At 40.8% G+C, this 10593-nt stretch overlaps 1 non-coding gene across 1 annotated transcript; it reads right to left on the bottom strand.

The window, feature by feature from the left end:
* Positions 1 to 1032: 1032 nt before the first annotated feature.
* LOC140835592 (small nucleolar RNA R71) lies at positions 1033 to 1139 on the bottom strand. Its single transcript, XR_012118915.1, has one exon. It is a non-coding gene; the product is annotated as a small nucleolar RNA R71 (small nucleolar RNA).
* Between the last annotated feature and the right edge of the window lie 9454 nt (positions 1140 to 10593).

Genomic DNA, 10593 nt, shown 5'->3' with positions numbered 1-10593 from the left:
TTCCGTCGAATGCACGAGTAAGAGTCGAGTGTAATTGTTTAAACACGAGTGGTAGGTGAACTGAAAATTCCCAACAGATTCGTTTCTCATTTGATTTTTAATCCAAATTAATCATTGCTCTTTTGAACACATTTTCTTTGCATTTTAATTATTTGAATTGTTTAATTTACATTAGTTTAATCATCAACGCAATTTATCGTTGCTAAAGAAATTTTATCTGAAAATAAAAAGAGTGTGACGCAGTCCTCGTGGATCGATACTCGTATTCACTTACGTTTATTATAACTTGACTATCGTGCACTTGCGATATTTAAATCGAGCTTTCATTTATAAAACAAATTTTGGGACCATTAACTGTGCAAGTTTTGCTCGATCAAGTTTTTGGCGCCGCTGCCGGGGACTGTTGACTCACGATTTTTTATTTTCATTTAAATTCTTTAGTATTATTGATTTTATTGCTATTTGATACTCGCATTGTGTTGCAGATTTTTCTGGTGGTGCATGCGAAGATCACTCGAATTTAAGCTTGAGCCTTTTGACCCCCAGATTGAACGCACAGCTAGACGTCGAAGACAACAACAAAGACTCAAAGAACAGATGGAAAGACACGAGCAAGAACGTGGAGAGGAACAGCGTGACAATAGAAAAGTTGAGATACTACGTCGCATTCCAATGTTGGATTATGCACAGCCGTCTCTTGATGGAGCACGTCCAAGCATCGCAAGACCAGTCATCCGAGCTAATCAGTTTGAGATCAAGCCAGCTATCATCCAGATGATTCAGAACACTGTTCAATTTGGGGGAAGTGCACTTGACGACCCTAATTCTCATATAGCTGACTTTCTTGAAATTTGTGATACTTTTAAGTTTAATGGCGTGTCTGATGATGCTGTTCGTTTGCGCTTATTTTCATTTTCACTGAAAGATAAAGCTAAGTCGTGGTTAAACTGTTTGCCTGTAGGGTCTATCACTACATGGGAGGATATGGCAAAGGCATTCCTGATCAAGTACTTTCCTCCGTCGAAGACTATGAAGCTTAGAGCCGACATTACTACGTTTGCTCAATATGAGAACGAGTCACTTTACGAGGCATGGGAGCGCTACAAGGACTTGTTGAGGAGATGTCCACACCATGAGCTACCGCTTGGGTTAGTTGTTCAAACTTTCTACTATGGTCTGATTACTCCTAACCGTACTATGATAGATGCTGCTGCATGTGGTAACTTACTGAGAAAGACGACTGAGGATATGAGTTATTGGAGGAGATGGCTGCGAATAGCTATCATCCTCAGTCTGATAGACAGAGACGAGGTGCTGGAGTTCATCAAGTTAATGATTTGTCTGCGGTTTCAGCACAGTTAAGAGGCTTTGAATAGAAAGATTGATGGGATGAGCATGAGTGGGTCGGCTATGCGTCTGCAAGAAATTTTTTGTGATAAGTGTGGGGGTGAGCATGACGTGCAGGATTGCCAAGATGGCAATCCATTTTATGTGCCTGAGGGAGCACCGGTGAAACAAGTGGGATTCCAGAACCGTCCTAGGAATGACCCTTATTCGAATACATACAATCCGGGATGGAGGAATCACCCAAACTTTTCATGGGGAGGCCAAAACAGCCAAAATCGCCAACAAAGAGGTCCACCATATGGGATGCACCAAGGATTCAAGCCAGAGCCGCCTCGGGAGGAGAAGTCCAATTTAGAGCAAATGATGACTAAATTTATTTCTGCAATAGAGACGAGATTTCAGAATTAAGATGCATCCATAAAGGGGTTAGAGAATCAAATCGGACAATTGGCTAAGTTGATTGCTAATAGGGAGCAAGGAACTTTGCTAAGCAACACAGAAACTAACCCAAGAGAACATGTGAAGGCTGTGGAATTGCGTAGTGGAAAAGCACTCGAGTCTAGTGAAGAAAAGACCAAGCACAGTGGGGATGAGATGGAAACTCGAGGAGGTAAGTCTTCTAACTCTACATCTACACCTATTGCACAAAATAAAATTGTTATCCCTCCACCTTTTCCTGCAGCAATGAAGAAAGCTAAATTTGATGCACAATTTGGTAAATTTCTTGAGATATTTAAAAAATTGCATATTAACATTCCTTTTGCTGATGCTTTATTGAATATGCCAAGTTATGCAAAATTCTTGAAAGATATCTTAGCGAATAAGCGGAAGCTAGAAGATCATATGACAGTGAATTTGACCGAAAATTGCTCCGCTTTAGTTCAAAACAAGATGCCTCCTAAGCAAAAAGATCCAGGGAGTTTCTCTATACCTTGCATTATTGGTGACATTAATTTTCATAAAGCTCTATGTGATCTTGGTGCGAGTATTAATCTGATGCCTTTTTCTGTATTCAGGAGACTTGGATTAGGTGAACCCAAGCCAACTAGGATGTCGTTACAGCTGGCTGACAGATCTGTCAAGTATCCACGTGGGATTGTCGAAGATGTTCTGGTGAAAGTGGATAAGTTTATTTTTCCTGCAGACTTTGTGGTACTTGACATGGAGGAAGATTTAGAGATGCCTTTAATCCTAGGGAGACCGTTTCTGGCTACAGGGAAAGCACTGATTGATGTTGAGGAGGGGAAATTGAGACTGAGAGTTGGAGAAGAAGAAATTATTTTTGATGTTTTCAATACTCTCAAGCACACAATGCACAATGATAGTTGCTTTCGTATTGATGTCTTGGATTCTCTTGTTTGTGATTTTGTGCAGGATGGATTGAAAGAACCATTGGAGGCCACTCTCACTACTGAAAAGCAGGAGGACGAGCTAGACGAGGAAAAGATGGAGATGGTAGCTCATTTGAATGCCATTCCACCTTGGAGAAAGCAAGTGAGGCTTAGACTAGAGGAATTGGGAGACAGAAAAGATTTAATGCCTCAGAAGTCAAGCCTAGAGGAGCCACCTACTTTGGAGCTCAAACCACTACCTCCACATCTCAAGTACGTATATTTAGGAGAAAATAATAAATTACCTGTTATTATTTCCTCTTCTTTGACAGATGACATGGAGAGTAAACTCTTGGGAGTCCTTAAGGAGCATAAAGGCGCATTCGTTTGGAAGGTTGCGGACATCAAAGGGATAAGTCCTTCAATTTGCATGCACAAAATTCTGATGGAAGATCAATACTCACCTCTAGCACAACCACAAAGGAGACTCAATCCAAAGATGCAAGAGGTAGTAAAAGCTGAAACGATTAAACTTCTGGATGCAGGTATTATCTATCCTATCTCTGATAGTGCGTGGGTAAGTCCTGTACAATGTGTGCCAAAAAAGGGTGGGATTACTGTTATTACTAATGAAAAAAATGAGTTGATTCCCACTAGAATTGTTACGGGTTGGCGTGTGTGCATAGATTATAGGAAATTGAATGATGCAACCCGTAAAGAACACTTTCCCTTGCCATTTATCGATCAAATTATTGAACGTTTAGCAGGTCATGAATTTTATTGCTTTCTAGATGGATATTCGGGATACAATCAAATCACAATTGCACCTGAGGACCAAGAGAAAACTACTTTCACTTGCCCTTATGGTACTTTTGCGTTTAGGCGTATGCCCTTTGGTTTATGCAATGCACCTGCAACATTTCAGAGATGCATAACTGCTATCTTTCATGACATGATTGGAAAAGGCCTTGAAATTTTTATGGATGATTTCTCTATTTTTGGCTCCTCATTTAATGAATGTTTAGAGAACTTGAATTTGGTATTAATTAGATGTGAAGAGAGCAATTTGGTGTTGAATTGGGAGAAGTGTCATTTTATGGTTCAAGAGGGAATTGTTTTAGGACACAAGGTATCAGAGAATGGAATGGAGGTTGACAAGGCCAAGGTGGAAGTAATCAAAAACCTACCACCACCGGCATCAGTGAAAGGAGTCAGGAGTTTCCTAGGGCATGCTGGTTTATATAGGCGGTTCATTAAAGATTTTTCTAAAATTGCTAAACCGTTATCCTCTTTGTTGATGAAAGATGTGGAATTTAATTTTGATTCTACTTGTCTGCAGGCATTCGAGATACTCAAGGAAAGCCTGGTGACAACACCTGTTCTGACTGCCCCTGATTGGGAGTTACCGTTTGAGGTGATGTGCAATGCTAGTGATACAGCTGTGGGTGCGGTGCTAGGTCAAAGAAAGAACAAGGTATTTCATACCATCTACTATGCAAGTAAGACTTTAAATGATGCTCAATTGAATTACGCTACTACTGAAAAGGAATTACTTGCTATAGTATTTGCTTTCGATAAATTTCATGCATACCTTGTTCTGTCTAAAGTAACGGTGTATACGGATCATTCTGCCCTCAAATACTTGCTTGCTAAGAAAGATGCGAAACCTAGATTGATTCGGTGGATTTTACTATTGCAAGAATTTGATCTCGAAATTCGAGATAAAAAGGGGTGGAAAATGTAGTTGCTGATCATCTGTCTAGGCTTGAGCATGTTAGAGTTAAGTGCGTCGATGATGATATAGATGACTGGTTTCCTGATGAACAATTACTTGAGATAAATGCGTACCCGTGGTATGCCGATTTTGCTAACTTTCTTGTCACTGGCACACCTCCACCTAATTTATCGTTTCACCAAAGAAAGAAATTCTTTTCAGACGTGAAATACTATTTTTGAGAGGAACCGTTTTTGTTTAAGATCTGTGCAGACTCCATGATAAGAAGATGTGTGGCGGAAGAGGAAACCAATCAAATTCTGAACCATTGTCATGACCGTGAGGTAGGTGGCCACTTTGGACCCATACGGACGGCATCTAAGGTACTTGAATGTGGCTTCTATTGGCCAACTCTTTTTAAGGATGCTCGTTTGTATGTTCTCAATTGTGATAGATGCCAACGCACAGGTAATATTTCCAACCGTCATGAGATGCCTTTAACTAATATTGTTGAGTGTGAAATATTTGATGTGTGGGGTATTGATTTTATGGGTCCGTTTCTTGTGTCTTTTGCAAATAAATTTATTTTGGTGGCAGTGGAGTATGTATCGAAATGGGTGGAGGCGGAGGCTTGTGCCACTAATGATGCACAAGTGGTGTTAAAATTTTTGAAGAAACATATTTTTAATCGATTTGGTGCACCACGTGCAATCGTAAGTGATGGTGGCACCCATTTTTGCAACAAAATTTGCGATAAACTGTTGGGCAAATATGGTGTCACCCACAAAGTTTCCACTCTATACCATCCCCAAACTAGTGGGCAAGTTGAAGTATCTAATCGAGAAATTAAGAGGATTTTAGAGAAGACGGTTAATGTGAATACTGGTCCATTCGGTTAGATGATGCTTTGTGGGCATATCGTACTGCTTTTAAAACACCTATAGGCACTACACCATATAGGTTGCTTTTTGGTAAAGCATGTCATCTACCAGTCGAATTAGAGCATAGAGCATATTGGGCGACCAAAGCACTAAACTTTGATTTTGCTCTTGCAGGTGAAAAACGATTGCTGCAGTTGAATCAGTTAGATGAGTTTCGGGGAAGAGCTTATGAGCTTGCACTATCTTACAAGGAACGCACCAAACGAGCCCACACTACAACAAAAACGCCAAACGACAACGGATAAAATCCGTTGTCATAGGCCATTTTCGACTGTTGTAACTGAGGGTGTTGTTGAAAGTACCTTCAACGACAACGGTTTTAAACCGTTGTCTTTTCTACCAACGACAACGGTTTTGCAACGGTGTTAAACCGTTGTATTTTCTATCAACGACAACGATTTTGCTATTAAAATTTGCGACGGCAATGAAAACCGTCGCAAATAAAACCGTTGTCGTAGCAGCATTTTGCGACGGTTTTAAAAAACCGTCGCTAATATTTGTTGCGACGGTTTTAAAACCCGTCGCTAAATGTAGCGACAGTATTTATTTGGAAATACTGTCGCTATTTTGCGACGATTTTTAAGTCCGTCGCTAATATTTTACGTAAAATAAAAAAAAATTAAGAATTTTATAAATTTGTATTGTGAATTGGTACAATCTTGTAAGAGATAAAAACTTTAAGTGTCGTGAAGTAATAAAATCGTGTAAAAGATAAAATTTTAATTGTTTTGAAATGATAAAAAAATCGTGTAAGAGATAAAAATTTTAAGTGTTGTGAAGTGATAAAATTGTGTAAGTGATAAAAATTTTAAGTGTTATGAAGTTGTAAAATCGTGTAAATGAGAAAAAATTTAAGTTTGGTGAAGTGAAGTGGAAGAAAATGGAGTGAATTTGTATGTATTTATAGAGAGTGGTGGAAGAAAATGGGGGGAGAAATAGGCGGGATTGAATTTTTTAAATCTGCGACGGGTTTTGTCTTAATCGTCGCTAAATTTAGCGACAGACGTTTTGCATACCGTCGCTATAATCAATATAGCGACGGTTTTACATGAAGCTGTCGCAAAACATAGCAACGGTTTTTGTTTATACCGTCGCAAATATGAATGTAGCGATGGTATGTATATAACCGTCGCTACAAATGGAGGGAAAACAAGGCGGGATCGAATTTTTGAAATTCGCGACGGGATTTGGCTAAACCGTCGCTAAAATGAGTTTAGCGACGGTATATATGAAACCGTCGCTAATTTACGTTGTGTTTTGTCCTAAAACCGTCGCTAAAACCGTCGCTAATTAACGTTGTGTTTTCTTAAACCGTTGTCGATTGTCTAAAAATACACGCTACAAATTATTTTAAAAAATTCTACGACAACGGTTTTTTAAAAACCGTTGTCGTAGCTCGAAAAGAACCGCTAATAGACAACGGTTTGAAAAAACCGTTGTCATTGTCCAAAAAAACACAATAATAGACAACGGTTTTAAAAACCGTTGTCGTAGGCCAAAGAAGAAACGCTAATAGACAACGGTTTTTAAAAACTGTTGTCGTAGCAAAAAAAAAACCGCTAATAGACAACGGTTTTTAAAAACCGTTGTCGTAGGCCTAAAAAGACACGCTAATAGACAACGGTTTTTAAAAACCGTTGTCGTAGCCCAAAAAAAACACGCTAATAGACAACGGTTCTATAAACCGTTGTTATTGACCCTAAAACCGTTGTCTTTGACCCCCCAAAGACAACAGTTGTTTAAAACCGTTGTCTTTGATCCCAAAAAGACAACGGTTTTGGCTAAAACCGTTGTTAAAAACTCTACGACAACGGTTTTGCACAAAAACCGTTGTCGTATGTGTGTTGTTGTATGTGGTTTTTCTTGTAGTGCCATGACAAACACATTATAAGAAGGGAATTCAAAGCGGGTGAAGCGGTGTTGGTATACAATTCTCGCTTGCGACTCTTTCCGGGCAAGCTAAAGTCAAGGTGGTCAGGACCATTCACTATAGCCAAGGTGTTCCCATCGGGTGCAGTGGTGCTACATGATGGCAAGGAAGGGACGTTCACTGTGAACGCTCAAAGATTGAAGCACTATATTGGTGGCACAATTGAGCCACAAATTGGAGTCATTCGGCTCCATGACAGTCATTGAGGACATGGGTGAAAAGTCGAGCTCTAGACTGTAAATTGAGAACTACTTCTACTCCCTATGTTGATTTTATCTTTTTCCTTTATTCATTAATCGCATCATTTGCATTTAGGTAGTTGCATGGCATAGCATTCATTGTTTTTATTTATTCTTTTTTTCGAGAATGTCTCGCTCGGGCGGTCAAAACTGACCGCCCCAGCGAGCCCTCGCTTTTTATTCAAAAACATAGACGCCGAAAACGCCTCGCTAGGGCGGTCACTTTTGACCGCCCCCGCGAGCGATTTTTTTAAAAATATGGTTTTATGGCGAGAACCACTCGCTCGGGCGGTCCAGAGTGACCGCCCCAGCGAGAACTCGTATTTTTCAAATAAGTCGAGGCGAGAACCCCTCGCTAGGGCGGTCAAAACTGACCGCCCCAGCGAGCATGCGTATGTTTTAAATCATTGGTCACCGAAAACCACTCGCTAGGGCGGACACTTTTGACCGCCCTAGCGAGTCGCGCAGACTACAAAAGAAAAAAACTTTCCCCTTTCTTCCCCACTTCAAACCCTACTCCTCCTCCTCACGAAAATCGGCGCCCCCCTTGCTATTGTGTTCTAAAGATCTTTATTTGTTGATTTTTCAGGGCCACGACTCGATCTTGCTTTCTACAATCCACCCGGAAGCATTTAGACTACAATTTTTCCAACTCCGGTCATCTTCCACAAATTCCGGCGAGCTTCTCCGGCGAGCTTCAAAAATTTTCCGACGGTTGGACACTTTGTGCACTCCACTCTCCACATGGCACCCAAAAGATCTAAGGTAACTCGTGGTGCCTCTAGTTCTCGGTCTACTCCGTCTATGTTTGTGAATGATAATGCTAGGGAGAGATATGAAAATGCTAGACTACATAGGAAACCAATCCCTGAGCGAGGATTTAGCCCGTGTATGATTGGTCAATTTGCGGAGTTCCTAGTAGCAGGAAGATGGTGGACTGCCTTTGTGGCACAACCGAACGCAGCAGTGGTTCCGGTTGTGCGTGAATTCTATGCCAATGCTCCGGAGGGGAATGAGCACAAGGCATTTGTGAGGGGACGTCTCGTCCCGTATGATTCCCATACGATCAATGACATGTTGGGTTTACAGTCGGTTGATGATTCGGTGTTTCAGGCGTGGGTGCTTAACCCGGATTATGATTTGATTATTCGCACACTCTGTTATCCGGGCACCATGTGGAAACAACCGGGGACGTATACGGTTTTTCTTGAAAAATTTTTGAAAGTGGACGCGGCATTGTGGTATGCGTTTTTATCTAAGAGATTGATGCCGGTCGGTCACACGAATGATGTGCAACGTGAGCGGGCGGTTGTTCTGTATGCCATCTATACTGGGATGGTGATTGATGTGGGCAGACTCATCTTTGGACAGCTCAACATGTGTATAAACAACAGCAATTTGGCGTTTTACTTTCCGACGATCGTGACTGAGCTATGTGCCCGAGCGGGGGTGATATTTGCTGATGATGATGAGTGGCTACCGCCGATGAGAGCCATTGATGAGGCTCTTTATCGATCCAAGAGGGAGAAAAGACAGGCTGAGCTGCCCGAGGAGGTATTTTTCGATTATGGGAGAGCAGCTCAACCACCTCCGGCCTTAGGACATGCACCACCACCTCCGCAGCCACGCCGTCGTGCCATGCGAGATCGCATCAACGAATTGGGCGCTTGGGCCACTTATCAGACTGAGTATCAGGCCGTTAATCAAGCTCATATTCAGAACATCGAGTACTTGGTGCAGGGGATCTCCACTCATTTGGGCATCGACACGTCCGGACGGCCACCTGCACCCGCATACCCGCCACCCTTCCAGTTTCAGTATCATTATCCTATACCCCCAGCAGCCGACGAGGGAGTTGCACCGCCTGAGCATGACGAGGAGGAGGATTTCTGACCAGGGGATTTTACTGTTTCCCCTTTCTTTTTATTTATTCGGTCGTTGCATTTGCATTCATGAGTTTTTTTTTTTTAGTTTTTAGTGTTTGTTTCGTTTTGTGCACTGAGGACATTGCACAACTCTAGTATGAGGGGGTGGGTTGATTGTTTTGGTTGTTTAGTTAATTGGTTATTGTTTTGATTGTTTAGTTAATTGGTTTAGTTTCATTGCATTTCTTTCGTTTGGTGTCGTTTATGTTGATTTCTTTTGTTGGGTGTCGTTTATGGTGAGAAAACATAGTTTATGAGCCAATGATGATTTGAATTGATAGTTTACAAAAGTATTGATTGGGTCACTTCGTGAATGGTACTCTTGATTGTTAAAGCATGAATTTTGGTACAAAATTTGAACTTTTTGAGCACACATGTGTGGGGACTAGAATTTTGTATGAATAATGGTGAAAGTTGAAAGTTTTGTGTGGTTAACTTGAAAGGCACCATTTATGAGTTGATTTAGCCTGTAAACCCGTGAAAATAAGTCGCTAATTTGGACCTTGAATGAGAAAATTTAATTTGCCTTGAACTTTACATTTACCTCCTTTCCAATGCACTGAATTAAAATCTCATACTCCTAACCAGCTGTAATCCAAAGTTATATATTCTTAGCCTAGGGAGTACATGTGTGAAAATTGTGCATCTAAAAATGTTGAAATAACAAAGTTTCTTGCAAAAAGAACTTTGAGAAAATAAAAAAGGAGATGTAAGGTGATGGGGAGCCGAATTAAAAGGAATGAAATTCTATTCCTAGGCTAAATGTTGGAGATGTAAGGAGACGAGGAAAGTCAGACGAAAAGTCTTGACGATTGCACAATGAAAATGATCGGTGTACTCCCGACTGTTAGCCACTTGAGCCTATTTTCCTTCTTTTCTATACCCTTCTCTGCACTTAAGAGTCAAATAAAGTTCAATTTATGGAGTTCAATTTATGGCTAATGACAAATGGACACGGGGATGCATGCTAGTGAGACTTGTATTGAAGTGTTAATTGAGTGACTCGCATGATTTGATAATTGATCTATTTGAAGTACGAATGACTAGACCCATCATGACACACACACACGTTCAAATTAGTGTCGAGATTTATGTGTAGATGAGAATGAGTATTCGGTTGCGATTTGACTCGATTGGTAGTGGGAAAGTAAACTGAGGCATGAACA

This window comes from Primulina eburnea, chromosome 6, assembly GCF_022965805.1.
Source record: "Primulina eburnea isolate SZY01 chromosome 6, ASM2296580v1, whole genome shotgun sequence".
Lineage (NCBI taxonomy): Eukaryota > Viridiplantae > Streptophyta > Magnoliopsida > Lamiales > Gesneriaceae > Primulina > Primulina eburnea.
The sequence above is the reverse complement of the archived record's forward strand: the minus strand, read 5'-3'. Positions and strand labels throughout refer to the sequence as shown.